Below are 24,378 nucleotides of genomic sequence, written 5' to 3'. Positions count from 1 at the left end.
AAGGTTTTTTTATACACACAAAAATATTCAAAAATATACATATGTGTATATTTGTGCCTATGCAGAAAACAATTTAAGGTCAAGAATGCCATTCCCACGTTCCAGGTAAGAGTCTCATACAGAATTTTCCAAATCCCACATGACTATGGATTATTTTCTATCCTTTCATCCTTCCCTTCCTTGAACTGGCAAACATCTTCAAGAGAAGTCTACATGTACTATGTCCACTTTATCATTTTTTATCCTTCCCTGAAGCTGCTGAATATTGCCTTTTGCCTACATGACCCCACTTGTGTTCTTATAAAGTTACCATAAACTAGGCTATTCCTGATTCAATGGACACGTTTTGTTCTAATTATACCTAAAACTGTAATTATATGTGTGGAAATTATTGCTCACACTCTATGTCATGAAACTCTTCCCCCACTTTCCTCTTGGTTTTTCTTTTGCTTTTGTATTCAAATTCAGTTTTCTTTATGCCCATCCCCCCAGTGTTACTGTTTCCCGGGTTGCAGCTTCTAATCTTTCCCCTCTCTTTACTTTTCTTGGACAAATCTTACAAACTACATTTCTTTTCTTTACTCTTTTCTTTTCTTTTTTTTTGGGGGGGGTGATTTTATTTATTTATTTATTTAACAGAGAGGGGGAGAGAGAGCAGGAGCAGGGGAACAGCAGGCAGAGGGAGAGGGAGAAGCAGACTCCCCACTGAGCAAGGGAGCCCAATGCAGGGCTCCATTCAGGTACCTCCATATGGGATCATAACTCCAGCCAAAGGCAGACGCTTAACCAATTGAGCCACCCAGGCGCCTCCAGACTACATTTCTTGATGACTCTTGTTTGTATATGTGTGTCTCCTAACAAAATCCCTCCATAGCCTTCTTACATATTTCTAAGCTTTCCTGGAAAGCTCCACTAAAATGTGTCACAGGTACTTCCAAAACAACAAATTCATTACTAGACGTATCCTTTCTCCCTGACCTGTTGAGCTCCACATTTTTGTAAAAAGACACAGTTTCCAAATTCAAATACCTGTGAGCCAGCTTAGACTCCTCTTGCTAACCCATCTCCAACCAGCTAGAGACTGTTAGAGATACTGTTTGCTTAACAGCTTTCACATCCATTCCCTTTGGTCCTGCCTTCTTTTAGGCTCTCATCCCTTCCTGCCTGATTATTATAACTCACGAAAGACAGTCCAGCTATCTTCAATTCAGCCTGCAACTGCCAAAATAATCAAACAAAACTCAAACCCCTGAAGGATTCTGCTCTCTAGAAACTTTTTGTAATATTCAAGATAAAGTTAACAATTTAAGCTCAGTCCAAAGATGCCTGACGATGTGTCTCACCTTCCATCTCTCTACATGAACTTAACTCCATTCATATCCATGAGGCATGCTGTTTCACGTGTTTATGTCTTTGCATATGCTGTTCCCTTGTCTGGATATCCTGTCTTCTTGCTTCTCCCAATGAATACAAATCCATCTTTCAAATATTGGGTCCAGTGTCATCACCACCAAGAATCTTTCCCTAAGTAGGTTAGATACTCCTCTTTGAGGCTCACCTATGCATACTTCTTAGCATGGAACATTCACATACTTACCTCTGATTTGTATTATGTATAGTCTTTATGTCTGATAGAGTTCCAAGAAAACCAAAGTACTATTGTAAATTCAGCCAAATAATCACACAAACAGTTGCAACTATGATAAGTGCAAAAAAGGAGAGAAGTGCACAGTGCTATATATAGTGTCTAAAGTAGGGGTGGGGGTTAATCTAGTTAGAAGAACCAGGAGAAGTTGAGGAACTTATCACATCCTGCCTTGTATCATCACAGTTGGTCATATGATTTATATTTATCTCATCTCCCCTCCCCCCAACACACTGTATTCCCTTTCATGGCAATTCTGAGGTTCATTATCATGAAATACCACCACTCCTTCCTCCATACACAGATGCTGCTCAAGCACAGAGAAGGGTCAACAAATGGCCACTGAATTGAATCAAAAGTTTCACCCCGAGTTACAGAATAGTTTTAGGGTTTTGCTTCTTTCAAGAATGAGGTAATCATAAAACTCATCTGCAGACAAGCCTTATCAAACGTATCAGAACCACATGTGGCAGTTTTATGCAAAAGCAACACGTGTCACTTACTGTGTCTTTCCTGAAAACCGATGACACACCTGCCAGATGGTTTCGGGTATGATAAAAATAAAGGTCTTGAAAGTAGCAGAAAGAAATTCAAGCCAAGAGAAAAGCAGTGTTTTGAATCCTTCCCCTGACCAGTCTAGCATAATGATCCCTGAAGACAGGCAGACAAAGACCTGGGAGAAGATGTTTCCATAGTACCAACTTGAAAGGTTTGTACTTCCTGACTTTGCAATTGTTTCCATTTCTGGTTTGATAGTTTAATTACCAAAGAAAGAAAGGTCCTTTATGCAGGTGTACACAGTAAGTACCCAATTGTATGGGTATGTAAATCACTGGGATAAAGCTTCCGGGAGCTAGCACTAGGCAACTTTCTTCAGCATTGTGGGCTGATGTAAATTTTCCATTCGGATTCAAATATTTTCATTTTAGATCTATATTTTCTTTCGGACCATTTGCTCTCACTTGGTGGAAAGCTCAGTGGTTACGACTTGTGCTTTCAAATCAGACTAGACCTGGGTTTACCTCTCAACCGTGACACTTAATAGGCGCCTTCACTTCTCCAAACTTCAATTTTTCTTGTTTGTGCAATGGTGTGGGTACTAATAACTACTTAACAGGATTGTTGTCAAAATTAAATGAAATGGAGTATCTCAGTATAGTGCTTGCCAGAGAGTAAGTGCTAAATACATGGTAGTAATGATGATAGTGGTGGGGAGGGGGGCGGATTTATTGACACTGATAACTTTTGGGGAAGTCTTCCATTAATAATCCTTTTCATACATAAAGATATATTTAACAACAGCAACATCAATCATCTGTTATGTTAGATTATTTTATAACTTCTCTCTTGCATCTATAAAAATAACTAGGAACCATTTTCATTTGAGGAGAGAATCTAAGAAAATTGGATTTTCAGAAGAAAGATTTTGAAGATTTTCGCTTCATCAAAACTGGGTAAGAAGTGACGGCTAATCTGGGGGAATGGGACAGACTGGTGATGGGTAGTAAGGAGGGCACGTATTGCATGGTGCACTGGGTGTTATACGCAATTAATGAAGCATCGAACTTTACATCGGAATCTGGGGATGTACTGTATGGTGATTAACATAATATAATAAAAAAAATCATTAAAAAAAAAGTGACGNCATCGGAATCCGGGGATGTACTGTATGGTGATTAACATAATATAATAAAAAAAATCATTAAAAAAAAAAGTGACAGCTAATCGCTATGGAGTTTTTTGGGGGGCTGAAAATGATCTGGAACTGGTGATGATGGTTGCACAGCTTTGTGAATATACAAAAGCCATTCGACTCTATACTTGTAAAGGGTGAATTTTATTACATCTAAATTGTATCTCAATTCAACTTTTAAAACTTCTATAAGAAAAATAATTGGACTTCAGTAAAATAGTGTACAACCACAAAACTGATTTAGATAGTGATTTTTTTTTCCTTTTTCCCTTTGAAATTTTACTTGCCTATTTACTCCTATTTGGATGGAAATCCTCTCCGGGTCCTCAATATTTTGATTGTCTAGCTCTCAGATGACATCATAGGAAATATATAGGACTTCAGAGCTGTACATTCCTGAGTTCAAATTCCAGTGTTACCAGTTACTAGGTGTGTGTGTTCATGGACAAATTTCTTAACTTTGAGTTTCATTTTTTTTCATTTGCAAAATGATGCTACTGATGTGCCTTGGAGAATTGTTGTGGCAATAAAATATGGGGGGAATGGAAATGCTTAATGCAGAGTTTAGCAGTTATAGACTCCCTATAAATAAGAGTTCCTTTTTTTTTTCTGTACTGAAGTATAGTTGACATACAACATTATCCTAGTTTCGGGCTTAAACGTAGTCATTGCAAAAAAAAAAAAAAATCAGGACATGGTATAAATCACCCACTGGTCATTCCTGCACTTAAAATTTATAATCTGTAAATGCAAATGGAAGTATCATTCTTAAAGTCAGATTCTAAAACTTTCAGATTATTAACAATGTTTGGGATTCTTATATTTGGAAAGAAAGGATCTGAAGCTAAAATTTGGAAAATTCGTCTCTCTTTCATTTTCTACCACATGCCTGATGCCGTCACTGACACCTCGAGCCGAGGAATATAAGTAGCTTTTGCTTGGGAGGAGGTGTTAGCATGATGCCTGCTTGTTTGGAGAGTGTTTTTTGTTTGTTTGTACTTTGTCTTTAATCCAAGTAAATTACCTAGACACTCACCATTAGGGCCGCATTCTAGATTAGCAGGTACCAAGATCGTGCCTCAGTCATTTTGTTAGTTATGGTTCCACTATCAAAAAGACTAACATTGGAGGTAAGAAAAACCAAAAAAACAAAAAACAAAAAGAGCAAATGAAACAACAACAAAAACAACTTTCACTAGGATTTCAATTAAAATTACTCGAATTTAAAAATAAATTTCATTAATTGATTTTAAAAATAAATACACATGGAGGAAAAGACTGAAACCATATACACAAAAATGCAACAGCAGCTATTTCTTGGTGATTTTTTGGTGGTTACCGCGGTTGAGGGGAGGCAGGGGTGTGCAGCTGTTCATGAATGCCAGTGCAGAAGCTGGACCTCCTGGGCTTCACCTCTGCTCTCCCACTTGCTGGCATGAGCGCTTTGTGCACGTCACCTCACTCTCCCACTGTCAGCTTCTATTTATACGGAATGCGAACAATAATGGCCACAGGGTAAGGTTTTACCAAGACAATGTACAGAAAGCATGAGGTACAGTGCCTGTAGAACACGGAAACATGCAAGAGCTGTGGTGGTCAATTTCTGTTCATGAGTTTGTGTATTATTAAATTTCCTACAATTAATGTTGAATACTTTCTAAATCAGAAACAAATATTATTTGTTTTTTTAAAATATCAGCATTTTGGGGGTGCCTGAGTGGCTCAGTCGGTGAAGCGTCTGCCTTCAGCTCAGGTTAGGATCCCAGGGTCCTGGGGTAGAGCCCCACATCCTGCTCTCTGCTCAGCAGGGAGCCTGCCTCTCCCTCTCTCTCTGCCTGCCATTCCCCCTGCTTGTGCTCTCTCTCTCTCTCTGTGTTAAATAAACAAATAAATAAAATCTTTAAAAAATATATCAGCATTTTTATAAGTGATTTTTTTTAAAACATAGGAGTGTCAAATCTTCAGACTATCTGTAACTCTTGAAGTTACAGTGTCAAAAAATTCTTGCTCCGTGGCCCTAGGGCAAGTGCTTCATCCTTGGACTCCAGTGAGAGCCATAAAATNTGCTTCTTCCTCTCCCACTCCCCCTGCTTGTGTTCCCTCTCTCGCTGGCTGTCTCTATCTCTGTCAAATAAATAAATAAAATCTTTAAAAAAAAATAAATAAAATAAAATAAAATAAAAATAAAATAAAACATAGGAGTGTCAAATCTTCAGACTATCTGTAACTCTTGAAGTTACAGTGTCAAAAAATTCTTGCTCCGTGGCCCCTAGGGCAAGTGCTTCATCCTTGGACTCCAGTGAGAGCCATAAAATGTGAACATGCTGTTATCATGCACACTTCAAACAGATTTTCAGGAAAAGCATAAGCTATGAATTGGATGGAGTTCTCTGATTCCCTGTACGGATTTCTAGGGATTGAAATACCACAGGTAGGGAGTGGGTTTAGTAATATCCTCAAGGCAGCTACCAAATACCCTTTTTGAAAAGTGTACCAATTCACAGTTTTATTACCTGTATCTACCTGTTTCCAACTCCTCAACTGATATTTTTTAAAATGAAAGTAAAGTGTATTTTTACACCTAAGTTCCCAGGATCAATTATTACAAGCTTGGGAAAAGTGAGAGACTAACCATCCAGGTATTCCAAGAAAGGAAAACTGAGATGGCTAGGATACATTCCAGAGTCAGTTTTCTAATTCCCAAACTCTTCCTGCCTGTTTCCAATGTTAGGAGTTAGGTGGACAGTTAGGCAGTCAAGACCAGGGTCCCCAACAAGAAAATATGGAGTCAGGACAGCTAAAATAAAACAGCATGACGTCCTGTTTTGCAGCTTAGACAGGACCGCACTGACATTCTGCTTTGTACACTTTGCAGAAATGACTTCTCCCAAACATCCTAAAATAAGACGATTAACAACAAAAGCATTTGTCAATATCATGGACAAGGAGCACTTAAGACCTAAGCCCCCAAATGTCAACAAAAAAAGATCATCAGCACATGGATATTAACCTAATAGGTAGACAGATATGTGACCAAAGCCCTGATTGGCACGACTCAGCACACCCTGATCGCTTAAGAAAGCTCTGCAAAAGAACTAATAAAAACCCCTAAACTTAGAAACTCTGGGGGCAACCTACTCAGGCCCCCCTCTCTCTCCAGGAACTTTGTATTCTTGCTCAAAAAACTTTGCTTTGCTGCCCACCACTCTTCATCTGGTCTACCTCTTCATTCTTTGAAGCAATGTGACTAAGAACCCAGGCACAAGAGAATACAAATCCTGTAACAGCAGAGTTTAAGAACTTACTATAAGTCTCCCTCGCTCTCTCTTTCTCTTACACACACATGCACACACACACACAACCACCACCACCACATTCTCTCTCTCTCCCACACACACCCCACTACCACCATCTTTAATTTTTCAATTAATTTTCTCTAATTAGAATAAAATTATTTTGAAGAGAATGAGAAAAAAAATGAAATAAAGTACTATTTCTTGTGGGTTTTGCTTGTTTATTCTTTTCTTCGAGGAAGCAATTCTTGCATTTTCAAAGCAAAGTCATTTGGGGACATCAAACCCTGACCATATTATCTGGTCTGACACTTAGCAAGCTGCCAACAAAATCTGAAATTGCTTTCTCTATCCTTCTTTCTCCCATACAGCTTCACAAGGAAACAAACGATGGATGTAAATATCCATTTTCAACAGGTATCTCATCTGACATCTTTATCTGTTACTCAAGGAAAACTATCCTGGGTTTTACAGCTGTTTAGGGAAAGAAATTTAAAATAGTGTATGCTCAGGAACACAAATTATTTTTTATAAAACACTGTTGAATGCTCCACTCACTTCTTCAATGGCCTGTAATGCTTTCTTTATAATCTAAAGTAGAATTTCCAACATCTTTAATGTGGAATTCAAGAATGGGCACGATTTTATCTAGCTTTCTGACCACTGTTTCCACAATATCCCATCACCTGTAATTACTTCGGGTCCACAGTCCTGTATCCAAAACACATGGGGCTAGATGTGTACTGTAAGTCAGGTTGGGGGCACACGGTGGTGTTCTTACAAAGTAATAGAGTTAATGTATAAAATACGAGCAAAATCTCTGCATGCTGGAGAAGCACCTATAATAAAAAACATTGATATTTCTGCAATGATACCTACAAATATTCTCATAAGTTTAATGAATTGAGACCATAATGAGCCTCACATCATTCCGGTCAGCTTGTGCCCCCAGATAGGTTTGCTGCAAACTAAAAACCCAAGCACAACAAAAACAATAGTTTCTAGAGCTTCTTGGATTCAGACTATAAAAAAATAGATTGTGAGCCTGTGCTTGCTTTTCTTGAAAATAGGCTTTTGAACCTGTGAGTCTTGGTTTATTTTCTTTCCTTAGCTAAGAAGGTCTTTGGCGTCACTTCTAGTTTACTGAACGCTCTCATGGGCCGTCCAAATGTCAACTCTTCATGTTGCCTGAAGTTGGAAGCACCGCTCCTTCCTCTGTGGCCTGCCTGTTTATTCCTCCCTCTAGACTAGAAGCTCCTTGAGGAACAACGTGGTGTCCGCTCTGCCTTTGTGGACTCTGACTCCCCACAGTGTGTTTTCCTCCAAAGAATAAATACATTGAATGAAGCGAGCTTACGGAAAACAAAAATACTGGCCAAAGTCTTGAGTGTCGTATCTCCATCCTCTATGCATGTGGATGTCCTCTGAAGTATTGAATAATACCTGTCTACTCCTCCATTCATCCGTACATCCAATGATTTATCTGAACATCCATAAGGGAAAAAATTCCACACAAAATTTTAATTCCCTTCTTAGGAGGATGATTCAACTGAAGGAGAAGAGGTCCTTTTTTTTCAGCAGAGCACCTTGGTGGGTTAGAAAATGAACAGTGCATTCAGAGCAGTTTGGGAGTAAGGGTGGAGAAAATGGAATTAATCTGCATAATAAAGTTAGACAAATTTGGAGTTCCTGGGGCCATCCAGAAGGGACTGTGGAAAGCTGAGAAACACAGTAGGAGGCTGGAGTCTGAGATGTAAAAATGGCCAAGAAATTTTTTAGAACAGGGATATCCAAACAATCTCTACACTGACTTAATTTGGCAGAAGTAGAATTCAGAGCCAGAGGTGACCATAAGAAATACGAGCCCACCTTGAAATTTGCATAAACTTGGTGGTGTTGGTGGAGGATACTGAACCTTCCAAATTTCATAGAATAAAGATAAAACCAAGGTCTAGGTCTTAATTGGTACAGTGAGGAACTTCAGCTCTATAACTGAGATAACATAGACACACGTGCACACATTCACATGAAGCAAGTGTATCTGGAGGTCATTTGTCCAACAACCTCAAACATCTGCAATGTAGACACAAACCTGAAAAAGACGCAAAGAAAGGAGAAAGGGAAGGAAAGATATCTAAGTACCCCAAAACACTATTACAGAATTATGGCATGAAATTTTGTAATTTTTTTTTTGTAGGAACACATTAAGTTCTTAGACAACATTTATTTACTTTTTAAAAAAATTCTATTTTTTTACATATTACTCTGCATCGGTATTTCAGCACACTCAACAATCTAGAACAGAGGGTGGTACACGATGACCCACAGCAGTTAGGGCCCACTGCCTGTTTTTGAAAATAAAGTTTTATTGTAACACAGCCACGCCCACTCATCTGTGTGCTGTCTAGGACTGTTGGACTCTACAGCCACAGAGCTGAGTGGTTGTGACACAGACTGTACGGTCCACAAAGGAAAAGTATTTCCTGCAGGAAAAGCTTCCTGACCTCTGGTTAAAAGGGAAAAAAAGAAACTGAAAGAGATTTTTTTTTTTTTTAAGTGAGAAATGACGACTTTAAGGAGAAAAAATAGACAACAAACCAATAAATATCACAATAATCAAGGATATTTAGTGTGGGGATAAAGAGTGTCAGACACCTTAACAAGTCTCTGAGAAGGACTGTGCCATTTTACACTAAAATATAATTATTAATATTAATAAGAATGATGCTGAGAGGGGCGCCTGGGTGGCACAGCGGTTAAGCGTCTGCCTTCGGCTCAGGGCGTGGTCCCGGCGTTATGGGATCGAACCCCACATCAGGCTCCTCTGCTATGAGCCTGCTTCTTCCTCTCCCACTCCCCCTGCTTGTGTTCCCTCTCTCGCTGGCTGTCTCTATCTCTGTCAAATAAATAAATAAAATCTTTAAAAAAAAAAAAAAAAGAATGATGCTGAGAAATCAAAGTTATAAAATATGTTCACAACCTTCTAAGAAATAGGCTTGAAAAATATGTTCTAAAAAATAATAAGAAATACAGATTTTGCTTTTGTTATTTGATTTTTTTAGAAGGTTTTATACTAAAAAAAAAGTAAGCCTAATATTAAAAAAAAAGTAAGCCTAATATTAAAAAAAAAGTAAGCTTTATATCTGGGAAATTCACTAATGTAAAATAATTTACATATATTCACTGATATAAATTACAGTGTATATATTACAAAATATATACACTGATATAAATTCATTACATAAATTCACTGATATAAAATAATTTACAATAATTTAAATATCTCTAAAAGAGTCACTGAACACATATCAAAACATGTTGGATTTTTCTCCTAATAATTTTCAGTTTTACAGGGTTCTTTTTTTTCGTGTTATTTGTCACATAGTCTATACTAAATAAATGCTTGTTTAAAATCGAATAACTAAATGAATAGTGTTGTCTGCACTATACCTGATAACGTGAGGATTGTAAGACATTGGGGTGAGGTAAAGGCAGCACCCAGATTCTAGCTCAGTCTCCTCAAATATTCCTTAGAAATACCCAACTCTTTCTGTAATAATCATGCATATTCCAAAAAAGCATACGATTACTATGTTGGTTTTCCACGAACTACAAGTGAAACCCTTTGTAGAAAACAGACTGGTAATTTTCAGTGGCAGTGGAGCAAGAGAGATCTGCCCCAGCCCAAATGTACCCACTGACATCTGACTTATTAACTAAATGTTGTTTCTTAGGTGTTAGTCACCATGAATCAGTCTTCCTGAGGCCAGTCACCCTGGAGAATTCCCTGATCAATCTGAACTGGGTTCTCAACTCACTATTGTCTTCACAATGCTTCTGCTCCCCTGCAAACCCCCAGGCTTTCCCTTTTCATCTCCTTGGCTCATGTAGGGGAAAGTCATGTCTAATTAATCATGATTGTACTTTATAATAGGCTAAAGTATATGCAAAGGTATATTGTAACTGACAAACCTTGGTCTTTATACAAATTATAGATTACACTGCAGTAAAATTGGCCACATGGAAATGATATTCAATTCTAGACAGATTGCTGAATACAAAACTAAATTTGAAACCAAAAGGAAACATTCTCCAACCTATAGTTCTTCAAAATAGTTGATCTAGGTACATTAAGACCAGCGCTTACCACTGAACTAGCATTTGGACTAGAGCACTAGTTAGAGTTATCTCTTGGTCACTGCTTTTCCAATCACCTTTTTCTTCTCCATAGCCTCTGATGCTTCTTCAACAGCTGCCAGGTGCGGATGCTGTATTTCTTCGAAAATACTTCCCAAATATTAGCTAGAAAACTTACTGGAGGCCTCTGTAGGTCCAGAAGGTAGACAACTAGAACCAGAAGTAAAGTCAAAAAATGAACTGAGATAAGAAACTTTCAAATGATTACAGGATTTGGGCATGAGTTCCTTAGCTATACTTCTAAGTGAGTAATTTTGAATGATATCCAAAACCTCACAAATTCCCTGTTTTGTAAGTGTTAGAGTATGCTGAGGGGGAGAAGAGGAGGTTGGTCTCTAATGCAGAGAGAAGCCGTAGAGCTCTTGTCAATTGGACTGATGACAATAGATAACATAAAGCAATTTAAAGGCCCTAATTCCCAAAGCACAGATACACATTTAAAATATAAAGTATGAAGTGGGAATATTTTTTAAATTCCAAATTCAAGTAAGAATATTAAAAATTACCGAGATTTCAGATATTACACAGTCCAATGCCTTCATTGTACAAATGGAAAAAACTGAAGCCCAGAGAAGGAAAATGAATCACTCAAGATAATTGACAACTAGCAATGCTGTGGCCCAAGTCGGAACAGATTTCAGGTCTTTCATTTCTAAATCCCTTTCCAAAGGATTTTGTTTCATTTCCCCCTGTTTTCCAACTGTGTGGCTATCACCTGTATTCTCCTTGGTACTACCATGACTCATCCACCATATTTAGGATAAAGATCAATTAATTCATCAACGTATGCATTAGCCAGATTCCAAGCATTAGTATTAATTCTGATGGTAGCTATTCTCCAATAATGTCACCATTCTGTGCCAGAAGCAGACAGACTGAAAGACAGGCATGTGTTTACAGAGCTGTCATGTTACATCCCTCCAAACACATGTACTGATATTCTTACTCATCAATAACAACAAACAGTATTTTTGAAAAATTGGCACTATTAACCTACAAATCAGAAAAGAAAACTAATTTCCATAACTGACCTACAATATGTTCCTATGGCAATAACTCATTAAATGACAACTATTTCTTTTGAAACATGAAAAAAAAAAGTTTACTTGGTTTGCTTCTATCAAAAGAGCCTTTCATAAATCTTTACGTTACTTCCTTGCTACAAACCACTAGTGTTTTTCTGAACAGGCTTTAAACTGGGCGTTTTAGGTTATGCTTTCTTAAGCCGTACCATGCAAGCTAACTAAGAGTCAGACAGACTAAGAAACCTTGACCTTTTAATCATGTCAAAGCCACTGAAAGATTTTAATTTAGAACTTGTTATAATTAAATATGTGTTTCAAAAGGATTACTCTGGTACCAGTCTGGAGATGGAGAAGACCAGGTTGTTCTGACAAGAAATTGTCAGGCCTGACCTACGACAAGTTCAGTGGAGATAAAGATAAGACAGTAGATTCAGATGCTTAGGACTTGTCACTAAGAGAACTTGGTAACTGATTACATATGAGAAGTACAAGAATGGAAGAAGCAATGATGTCCACGTTCCTGGCATTATGCTAAGTAGAAAGGGAGCTCAAAATCAGAAAGGAGATTTTTGAAGACATTTTTTATTTGTGATAAAATAATGACTATTCTCAGTAGAATGTGTGAAGTACCATATATGGTATCAAATTAAAAGGAGGGTAAAATAACATTTGAAAATAGATAAGAAAATGAATCATAAGGAATGTAGTATGTCATGTTCGTTAGGGTTTGTGTTTGAAAGAACAAATAGTTCAACACGACTAGAGCGTCAGGTTAGACAGTGTAGGAGGTAAGAGCAGAAAGATAGGTTGGAGCTACACAATGGAGGATTTATGATACATAGCTTTAAAGTTCAGAATCAATTCAAGAAAAAATAGAAATCAATGAAGCTTTTGTAATGGATTTAACAAAATGAAATGGAAAAAAGTACATTAAAATATTTCAAGTATTTTAAATAGCAAACATCTTTTTTCTTTAAAAAAAGTGTGTTGTTTTGTTTTTTTTACTCTACTGATTTAACTTCCTCTCCCTGAAATGCATGTAACTGTGAGATTTAGAAAGCCACCTAGAACAGAATTGCTGGCAGCCAAGAATGGATTGTGTATGCCATATTAAATTTTAAAAAATGGATAAAGTTCTAGATCTTCTGCTTCTAGTCATGGCAGAGTAACTAATATCAGACTTACCTTCCCAACATAAACAATAAAACTGGACAAACCTATTAGGAAACTATTTCTAGGTAGTGAATAACAGACAGTACAGAACTGTGATTTCTGAGAGAAAGAGAAAATATGAGGTGAGTTCCATATTAATTCCAGCTTTCCACCTGTGGCAATTTTCCAGGGGCAGCATGGAAGCCAGAGTCCAAATGGGGAATGCCAATTTCACTGAGGTAAGAAGCATAAATTGGAGTTTGGGGCTGCTGAGGTGCCTGGAGTTTGTGAGACAGAGGACGGGGGAGAGGTAGCTGCACAGAGTAGCGGCAGTGAGAAATCTTTACAGATTGCCCTCCTGTCCTTGGCCAAAGTATGCACTACTCGTAAAGACTCTGTGAGGCCCTCTAGAGAGCAGCCACAGCAATGCTAAGTCCTATGTTCATTTAAATGGAGGTACGAGACATTAGCCAATGCTCAGAGATGTTTGAATTCTAACCATCAGAATGAAAAAGACTTGCTGAGCAATTCAGACACTGGATTGAGATGCTAAAAAGACCATGCCTAGGAGTAAAGATCACATCCTATAGTAAAAGAAATGCCAAAGACTAAAGATAAAATGGAAATAAAACATAAGATCAATTTTAACAAAATCTAGGGAAACCACCAGTAGTTTAACCACTTGCCAGAACAAAACTAAACACTATTCAAAGAAAAATAACATACTGGAGTTTCCCTACGATATATCATCCAAAATACCTAGCACATAATCAAGTATTACTAGACAGGCAAAAAAGTAGGAAAAATGCAGTCAAAGGTAAAAGAAGGTACTATAAATAGATCCCGAGATGACACAGATGTTGAAATTAGGAGACAAGGACATTGAAACAGCCATTATACATATGGTTGTGAATTTAAAGAAAAATATAAACATAATGTATACACAGTGCTGAGGTGTGAAATCTCAACAGAGAAGAGAAATCTATAAGAAAGAACTAAATGACAGTTCTAGAATGGAAAAATACTGAACCTGAATAAATTCACTACAGAGGCTGTACAGGAGATTGGACACTGCAAAAGAAAGGGTCAATATCCTTGAAGACATATGAATAGAAATCAACTAATTCAAAGACAGAGGGGGGAGAAAAGAATAGAAGAACCACTGAGTACTTCAGGTAATCTAATTTACTGTAATTTAAATCTCTGAAAGGAAGGAGGTGTGTGCGTATTTATGTGTGACAGAAAGACAGAGAGAGAGAAACTGAAAAAATTGCAAATTTGTTTTAAAAAATCATCCTATATATTCTTACCTACATAGCCAACCCAAAGCCATATAAATAGGGAAAAAAAAAACCTTCGACTAGGTAACACTATAATCAAACTGTAGAAGGCGGTGATAAAAGGAAGTCTGAAAGCAGCCATTAAATAAATAAATAAATAAATAAATAAATAAATAAATAAATAACACGCAGGAAAACAATAAGAAACATGGCTGATTTTGCACCAAAAATAAATAAATAAATAAATAAATAAATAAATAAATAAATAAATAAATCCATCCATCCATCCATCCATCCATCCATCCAGAAAATCACAGAACAATAGCTTTAAAGTGCTGAAATTTAAAAAAAAAAAAAAAAGTCATTGCAGGGCTGCCCGGGTGGCTCAGTTGGTTGCACACCCAGCTCTTAGTTTCTGCTCAGGCTGTGGTCTCACAGTGGAGGGATCAAGCCCTGCGTAGGTCTCTGTACTCAGCATGGAGTCTGCTTCAGATTCTTTTTCCCTCTCCCTCCTCCTCAATTCCTCCCTGCTCTCGTGTGCATGTGTCTGTGCACGTGCCAGCGCTCTCTTTCCCTCTCTCACTAAAATAAATAAAATCTTTACAGTAAATAAATAAAAGCATTCCAGAATTTTACCTCATAGAGAAAATATTTAAAAATGGGGATGAAATAAAGAAATTTTTTGATAAATGCAAGCTAAGAGAATTTGTCACCAACAAAATGTCCACTACAAGAAATTGTTAACATCCAAGTGCAGATTTTTGTGCAGACATAAATTTTCAATTCATTTGGATAAATATCAAGGAGCACATTGTATAGCATGTTAAGTTCTGTAAGAAACCGACAAACTGTCTTCCAAAGTGGCTGTGCTATTTTACATTCCCACCAGAAATGAATGAGATTGTTATAGTAGATTTTTAAGATTTTATTTATTTATTTGAGAGAGAGAGAGAAAGAGAGCACAAGTGGGGGGGAGGGGCAGAGGGAGAGGGAGCAGCAGACCCCCCACACACTCAGCGGGGGAGCCTGACTTGGGGCTGGATCCCAGGACCCTGAGCTCATGACCGGAGCTGAAGTCAGACACTTAACTGACTAAGCCATCAAGCTGCCCTATAGTAGTTATTTATTTTTTTAAAGATTTATTTATTTATTTTAGAGAGAGAAAGTGCATGAGCAGGGGGAGGGGGAGAGGGTGAAGAAGAGAAACAGACTCCCCTGTTCAGTGGGGAGCCTGACTGGGGGCTCCATCCCATAACCCTGAGATCATGACTGAGCCGAAATCAAGAGTGGTACTCTTAATCGACTGAGCCACCCAGGTGCCCCTATCATAGCTTTACTCATAACTGCCAAAACTTGGAAGCAATCAGACGTCCTTCAGTAGGTGAACAGATAAATAAGCTGTGGTCCTGCCAGACAACAGAATACTACTCCCTGTTAGAAAGAAATGAGCTTCAAGTCATGAAAAGGCATGGAGAAAAAACTTAAATACATACTATGAAGTGAAAGAAGCCAATCTGAAAAGGCTACACATACTTCATCATTTCAATTATATGACATTCTAGAAAAGGCAGAACTATAGAGAGAGTAAAAAGATGAGTGGTTGCCAGGGCTTAGGGGGAAGAAAAGATAAGTAGGCAGAGCACAGAGGGTTTTTGAGTTAGTGAAAATTCTGTTTGATACTATAATGATGGATACATTATACACTTGTCCAAACCCAGAGAATGTACATCACCAGAAGTCGACACTAATATCAGCTATGGACCTTGGGTGATACTGATGTGTCGATGCAAGTTCGTCAGTTACAACCAATGTACTGCTGTGGTGGGGGTGCTGGCAATGGGGGAGGCTGTGCGTGTAGGGGAGGGGGATGCATGCAGTACCTGTGTACCCTCTTCTCAATTTTGCTGTGAACCTAAAACTGCTCTAAACAATAAATTTATTAATTATTTTAAAATTCAGTAAGAAAAGAAAAGATTTGGGCACTACCTCAATCAATTTGACATAATTGATATTTATAGTACCCTACTCCAAGACTTGCAGAATAAACATCCTTTTAAATTTTTTACAATATTCAAGATAAATTTGTGATAGGCCAGAGAATAAATCTCAATAATAAAAAAATTTAGGGGTGCCTGGGTGGCTGAGTCAGTTAATCCTCTGGTTTTGGCTCAGGAGCACGATCTCAGGGTCTCAGGATCAGCCCTATGTCTGGCTCGCTGCTCAGAGGGGAGCCTGCTTCTCCCTCTCCCTCTGCCCCTCCCCCCCACTAATGAATGAGGGTATGTGTGCTCTCTCTGTCTGTCTCTCTCTCTCTCAAATAAATAAAATCTTCTAAAAAATGTATATCTTACAGTGTATGCAATACCACAATGGTACTAAATTAGAATTCACCAACAGTGATATGAAGCAAGTTTTCAACATTTTGAAATTTAATAGCACACTTGTAAATAACACAAATAAAAGAGGAAATCACAAGGGAAAGTAGAAAATATTCGAGAATATGTGTGAATGAAAACAAAACACTATACATTTGTGTGATCCAGCTTAATCAGGTTTTAGGAATAAATAATATAAGCTTTAAATTTGTATATTAGAAAAAATCATTTTTAAATCAATAATCTAAAGTTTAACCTTAAAAGGACATAAAAATGTAGAGCAAAAAACCCTAATAAATCAAAGAAAGGAAATATTAAGGAGCAGAAATCATTGAAATATAGAATAAACAACATAGAAAATTAACAAAGCCAATGTTTTGTATAAAAGTAATAAAACTGTCAAACCCTACTACAGCTAAGTAGATAAAAGGAGATGAAACACTAATTACCAGTACAAGGAATAAAATACGGTATGCCACTATAAATCCTGTAGGTAGGCATACAACATGAGTATAAACAGAATATTATGAGCAGTCTCATGCCAGTATATTCAAATTAGGTAACATAGATGAATGTCTTTAATAGCATGAATTCAAAATTGACAAAAGAAGAAAATGTGTATAATCCTATGTCTGATGAAGAATTTTAATTTGTAAATAAAAGAGAAACCTTCCCACAAACCCAGCTGGTTTCACTGCTAAACTCTATCAAACATTTGGGAAGGAAGAACACCATTTAGGAAGGAAGAATACTAATTTAGATAACATCTTTCGCAAGTTGGGGGGGGGAACTTCCCCAAACTGACAAAACTATTAATGAAAAGAAAGTGCAAATCAAGATCCTTATGAACATAGGTGCAAAAAAAATCATTAATAAAATTTTAGCAAATCAAACATAGCAAAATGTAAAAGAAAAAAAAAGGATAAAAAAAATGTAGTATTTCCATACAAGGGAACATTCAGCCAAAAAAGGAATGAGGTACTGATCCATGCTACAACATGAGCAAACATTGAAATGTTACACTAAATGAAAGAGGCCATTCATAAAAAAAGAAGATATTTATGATTCCTTTAATATGACATGCCCAGAATAGACAAATCTATAGAGACTGAAAGATTTGTGGTTTCCAGTTCTACAAATTTGATTCTACAAATCAAATCAATAATAGAAAAACAATCTAAATTTTAAAATATGTAAAATATTTGAATAGTCACTTCAAAAACAAAAATATACACATGGCCAATAAACACATGAGAAGGATTTCAACATCATTAGTCATCAGAGAAATACAAATTAAAATAATGATGAGATGGTACTCCATTTTTAAAAGGATGAAAACACTTTATATTGGTGTTTGGTGAGGATGTGAACTCTCATACATTGGGAGTATAGTATGTTGCAAATGACTGGAACGCAATACTTCTAAAAATCACTCACAATAGCATTCAAATATTTAGAAAGCTGTTCAGCAGTTTGTTATAAAGTTAAGCATACACTTACACTATGACCTGACAATTCCGCTCCTAGGTTTTTACACAAGTGAAAACATAACACAAAAGTATTTGGACATGAGAGTTTCTATCCGCTCTATTCCAAATAATCAAAAACTGGAATTAGTTGAAATGTCTAACAAAATAAAAATGGGTAAATAAAATAGTGGTATATGTATACAATAGAAGAGTACCCAGAAATTTAAAGAGAATACACTACTGATACCCAATAATATGATGAATCTCAAAAGTATTAGGTGGGGATGGGTGCCTGGCTGGCTCAGTAGGTAGAGCATGTGACTGTTAATCTCAGGGTTGTGGGTTCGAGCCCCTTGTTGGGTATAGATTGCTTGAAGATAAAGTCTTTAAAAAAACACTATGTTGAGCAAAAGAAGCCAGATACAAAATTGTATATCTGTATGATTTTGCTTACATGAAATTCAGAATCAGACCAAACTAATCTATGATTTAAAAAAAAAATGGAAGATTGGTTATATATGGAGGTGTGAGGGTAACTGACCAGAAGCGGGCATGAAGAAGTTTCCTTGAGTAATGGAAATGTTATACGTCTTGATTGATACGCTGGTTACATAGGTTCCATTTGTCAAATGCCAGTGAATTATTTAAGGTTATTATTCATGATGGGGCAGCTGGGTGGCTCAGTCAGTCAGGTGACCGACTCTTGGTTTCAGCTTCGGTCATGTTCTCTGGGTCATGAGATCAAGCCCCATGTCGGGTTCCACACTGAGCATGGAGCCTGTTTCTTTCCCTCTCCCTTTGCCCCTCCCCCTCCTAAAAAAAGGTTATTCTTCATTATATTAATATAATATAAAATAATATAATATATTAATGGATGTATTTAAGATATATGTGTTTCCCCCATTTTAAATTTTACCTTAATTAAACAATAATAAACAAAGAATGTATGCATTTTTACTTCATAAAGTCTACCAGGACAATGAACTAGAATTGTACTGGACATGGCTCTTATTAATAGACAAACAAAATTTAGGTAGTGCATCTTGTTACCATGGGATAAATAATTGGCTTTCAATTATATATTACTTTCAATAAAACATATTGCTATCAGCAAATAGGTGTACCATTCATTATGTCAAATAGCATACAAATTTGGGGAAATAAGACATATTTTGGGTGATATCAATACTACCTCTAAGAGGCTTACTATGTTCTAGCCACTAACCTTTTCTTGCAAACAACTGTCTCTTTTGTTCACTCGATTCTTGTTTTAAACAGCCTCCATCAAACACTCACACAGAGCTCCCACGCGGAAACCCATGCTGTTTAGCTGACATACTCATGGACATAGTGTTCTCCACAGGAGGAAGTTTATGCTAAAGGACCAGGGTGATGAGGACACTCCAAGTCCTGTCACAGAAACACTCCAAGGAGCTTGAGAAATAAAAATCCATGCCGGACATTATCAGTGGTCTTTGCATGCTGTGTGTACCTGGGTTGGATTTGTTGATGTGATCCTGGGAGTTTTAGAATTGGGACCTGTGGTTGATGTTGAAAGTAAAGAGATTTCAGTTCAAAACAACAAAGTTAGATCAATCCCAAATTCGTGGACTATGTCAAGAGATGGCATAAACTGAAAATGACGACATAAACGTTGTTCAATCATCTGATGAAGGATGACACAACCCAAACTTTAAGGTCACTCCCGTCTCATGATTATATGATTCTAGAATTTGAAGCTTCACCACGCTCTTTACACACTGCCCCCGAGCTCACAACCCACACATTCAGCACTCGATCGCACAATTATGACTTTGTTCATGCAATCCCATCTTCCCCCCAGCTTGCGTCCAGTTACGGTCAGTGGTTTGATTTTAGAGACTACGAAGTGCTGGGTTATTTTCAATTTTTATTACTTTCTAAAAAGGAAAAATCAAGAAAACCCAAAGAGGAGGAATGATACTGTTCGAGGATGGCATCTTGAATAGGATTTGGCAAGTTGGAATGTGTGAATACGATAACTTCCAAACAGAGGACCTGGGTGGTGCCTTATTAGCATGAATATGTCATTAGTGTCTTGAAACAAAGAGAGAAGCTACATAATCGTTCAATATTTCACTCTGTTATTATCAATAGATAAATTTAGTGGTAGGTAGAATACCTCCACAGTAAAAGCATGGACTTTGGAGCCAGCCCATGTGGTTTGGAATTCTAACCTTTCTATGCTCAGTTTTCTTATCTGAGAAAATAAGGATGATAAGAGTATGTATATCATAGAGTTGTTATAAGGATTAAATGAATTAATTCATCTCAAGCCTAAGAACCATGTATAACAAGATACATGTGTTTGGTTATTATTATTAATAGATGATTACCATTTAGTGTGCCTGCCTTTTTCAAAGGTCAAATTTTCTGTATATGGCAGGGGAAAATGTCAGTTAGTTTAACAAGAAGAAAAGTTTTCTTAAGAAGACAACTTTTGTTTTTATTAGGATTAGACTTCCAAAGGCAACTGAGGATAGGGTCCTAAAGGAGTGAAGAGACATGACAAGAAAAGAACAGTGTCTGTCTTAGCCCAGACTGATATAAACAAAATACCACAGACCGGGTAGCTTATAGAAAACAGGAAATTACTTCTCAGAGTTCTCTGGAGATTAGGAAGTCCAAGTTCAGGTGCGACCATGGCTGGGTTCTGGGGAAGACCCACTTCCTGGTCACAGCTGGTGCCTTCTCCCTGTGTCCTCACATGGCGGAAGGGGTGAGGGAGCTCTCTGGGCTCTCTTTTATAAGCGCACTAATACCATTTCTGAGGGCTCCACCCTCAGGACATAATCACCTCCCAAAGGCCCCATTTCCTATTAGCATCACTAGGTTTTCAACACAAATTGGGGGGGAGGGGGGCACAAATATTCAGACTACAGCAGAGTCCCAACATTATGTAGTGTTTAACTAAATCCTGAAGACAAAGGAGGCCAATGAGAGATTCCTTGTGGTAAGTTGGTGAAAGTAATTTGTGAATAGAAACCTCGCCCATTCCTCCAAATCCTCAACAAAATTTGGCTGCATTCTCAGTCTCATGTCAGTGATACTTGGGTAAAGTGAAGGAATGAGGTAGCGGCCAACGAGTAGCAAGAATGGGTTAAAAAAGGGGGGGGGCACCTTGGTGGTCCAGTCAGTTAAGAGTCCAACTCTTGATTTTGGCTCAGGTCATGATCTCAGGGTGTTGGGATCAAGCCCAGCGTCAGGCTCCATGCTGGGAGTGGAGCCTGCTTAGGATTCTCTCTCTCCCTTTCCCTCTGCCCCTCTCCGCCACTTGTGTGTGCTCTCTCTCTAAAGAAATAATAAAATAAAATAAAATAAAATAAAATAAAATAAAATAAAATAAAATAAAAAATGCATCTAACATATTTAATATTCCTGGTGACACCTGGCACCATCTTCTGCGTAGGTGTGATCATACATAGCTTTGAATTAACTCCAAATACATGAATAAATGAAAGGACTATTATGTGCAGTAAGGTGTATCAGATGGATAGGATTTCCCTTAAGGAATGCTTGGGGAAGACACAATCTCTAGGACAGCTTAATGTCTCTTGAATTTAGAAGATGCTTAATAATTATTTATAGGATGGATAATTGTGTATACTAAAAATCGGTACCTGTGGGTAAAAAAAATCAGGACCATGGGACCAAGTCTGAAAACTAGCCCTTGTTCAGTCTTTTTGGAGCACCAGGCAACTCAGTCTGCTCTTCTTTTCTCAGGGAATGTTTTTTTTTCAGCACGAGTCTGCTTTGTGCCTCAGGGCCCCAAAATTCTGAGCAAACCTTTCTAACAGTAGTTGGAGCAGCAAGTGGTTTGTGGTACATGAAACAAGATGCTATTGGAATGGAATCATTGTTTTACCTACTGCAACAAACTTGGAATTCCTTGGCCCTTGTGGCCTCCAGACCATCTCCACACTTAGAAAAATCTAAGCACAACAGAAGTCCGTGACCATAGTTCAACTTGAGGCCCGCGGCAGCATGACTACAGTGCTGAGCTTGGCATTCCACATGCCACTGGACTTGGGATTTTTTAAAAAGATTTTATTTATTTATTTGTGAGTGAGAGAGAGAAAGCAAGAGTGAGCATGAGCAAGGAGGGTGGTGGGCAGAGGGAGAGAGAGAAGCAGACTCCCCACTGAGCAGGGAGCCTGACATGGGGCTCAATCCCAGGACCCTGGGATTGTGACCTGAGCCGAAGGCAGACACTTAACCAACTGAGCCACCCAGGTGCCCTGGAATTTTTTAAAAATATTTTCTGTGTTTTGATGTTCAGAAGCAACACCCCAAAATTGAAACCAGGCATTAAAGAAGGACGTATTTATGGCACAGGGGTCACTTAAGAGTGTGAACTCTTGAGACAGAATGCATTGGTTCTAACCTAGTTTCCCCTTCTTACCTGCTGTGGGACTTCCCCACACCTTTGTTTCCTCTATATAAAATGGAAATGCTGACAATAGTACTGATCTCAAACGTTTTGTATTAAGTAAGGTTTTCCATATAAAGCATTTTGAAGATTGCTTATCACATAGTAGATGCTCAATAAATGTGAATCCCTGTTTATTCACTGTAAGTACAGCAAGTATTAAAGTTTTCTGTACATTTTTTAAAAATGGCAGTATGGCCTTAGGCATTTTTTGGTAATGTAACAGGAGTTCCCAGAAGTAAACTGAATGTACCATCAAAAGCTTAGTGCTGCTTTGCCTATATAACCAAAAATATTCTCAAATAACTAAACGTAAAAGTGATACATGGATTCAAAGACGCAAACACAAATCAAAGACAGTCTTGTATTCAAGGAATTCCCATTCCAGTAGGAAGGGCTAATAATAGCAAATATTAATTGGACATTAACTAAATACGAGGCACTTTGCTGTGGAGTAGCTCATTTAACCTTTCTCACAAACATGACGGAGGCACCAGGATCATCGTCACTACACAGATGAGGAAACTGAAATGCCTGTGCTTAAGTAACCTGCCCCAGGGTGTCCAGTTACAAATGAAGCTGAGGGTGCTGGGGCTTCAAATGCCAGCAGTCTGTCTCCAGATCTTACTCTTGTTCACCATTCTGTACTGTTTGTATGGTCCTGCAGGAACGTGAATCTAGAGCAGTGTGCAAGATGAAAGCAAGTGGGGAGACAATGGAGATAGGGAGACTGGGAATTGAAAAGGTCCGGACAAGAGTTAGCAAGGATCAGAAATACACAAGAGCCATGAGGCTGGAGATTACCAAAGAAATGAAAGAGATACCAGGAAAAAGGAGTTAGCAGGACGTGGCAAGGAAGCCGGAATCCAGGAACACTTACTTTATGTGCAAGAAATGTTGGCATTCCAACAACAGTACTTGGTGGACTCCTCCAGGGCAGGATAAGTACTTCCATCTCTCTAAAGTCTGCAACACTGTCCACTATCTCTCTGACCAGCCTGAATCTTTTCATCTCTAGATTTATCTGCCATAATTTTTCAAATGATATGTCCAAGCCTAGTCTCCTAGCATCTGTCACATAAGAACATAAAAAGACACTAAATATTTCAAAATTGTATTCTCCATCTTCCTTGTAAAAAGGAAGGTAAAATCACTGTTTAAAAAAAAAATCTCTGAAACTTTATAATTAGAAAAATCATAGCTAAAACAATGGACCATGAAAACCACGAATACTGACAATTACCAGAAAGACCACAAGATGGCAGCAAAGTATAGTTTAAAAGCAGCTTGATCAGCAGTCAGAAGATGCCTTGTATTAAATACTTTCAGGTTTCATATATTTTGTATTCTGTACATATTAATCAACAGCTATACTATTAGTGACATCACCTCCACATAGCACCTCACAGTTTACAAAACTACCACAAATTCTTTCTCTTATCTGACCCTCCCTGCCACCAGGGGAAGTCCATAAGCCAAGGATCATGACTTTTGTGGAGAGAAAGGAGCAGTTTTACCCCAGTTATCAGAAGTCTCTCAGAGGCTCAAAATTTTGTTGTCTCCATAAACGCGTGCTGCAGGGGAAAAGACATGAATGGGGATACTGTAGTTTCAACTTCAATGGAGAAAAAATCTAAGATTTTTTTTTAATATAACTGAGGCTGTTTTAAGGGATTGAGGTCTGAAAGAAATTCCTCACCATAATTGGAGGGCAAAGAGGAAAAAAGAAGGAAAAAGAAAGGACTTTCATTTTTTTAATAAGAAAGACTAAAACGTTTGTC

At 37.8% G+C, this 24,378-nt stretch overlaps 1 protein-coding gene and 1 non-coding gene across 2 annotated transcripts in view; one reads left to right on the top strand and one right to left on the bottom strand.

The window, feature by feature from the left end:
* The window catches only part of FGF12 (fibroblast growth factor 12), a 563,174-nt gene that overhangs the window by 393,725 nt on the left and 145,071 nt on the right, over positions 1-24,378 (bottom strand). The gene's annotated exons all lie outside the window — the stretch shown is intronic.
* TRNAN-GUU lies at positions 18,420-18,492 on the top strand. Its single transcript has one exon. It is a non-coding gene; the product is annotated as a tRNA-Asn (tRNA).

The sequence above is a fragment of the Ailuropoda melanoleuca genome, chromosome 1, assembly GCF_002007445.2.
Source record: "Ailuropoda melanoleuca isolate Jingjing chromosome 1, ASM200744v2, whole genome shotgun sequence".
NCBI lineage: Eukaryota > Metazoa > Chordata > Mammalia > Carnivora > Ursidae > Ailuropoda > Ailuropoda melanoleuca.
This window is presented reverse-complemented; position numbering and strand designations above follow the sequence as displayed.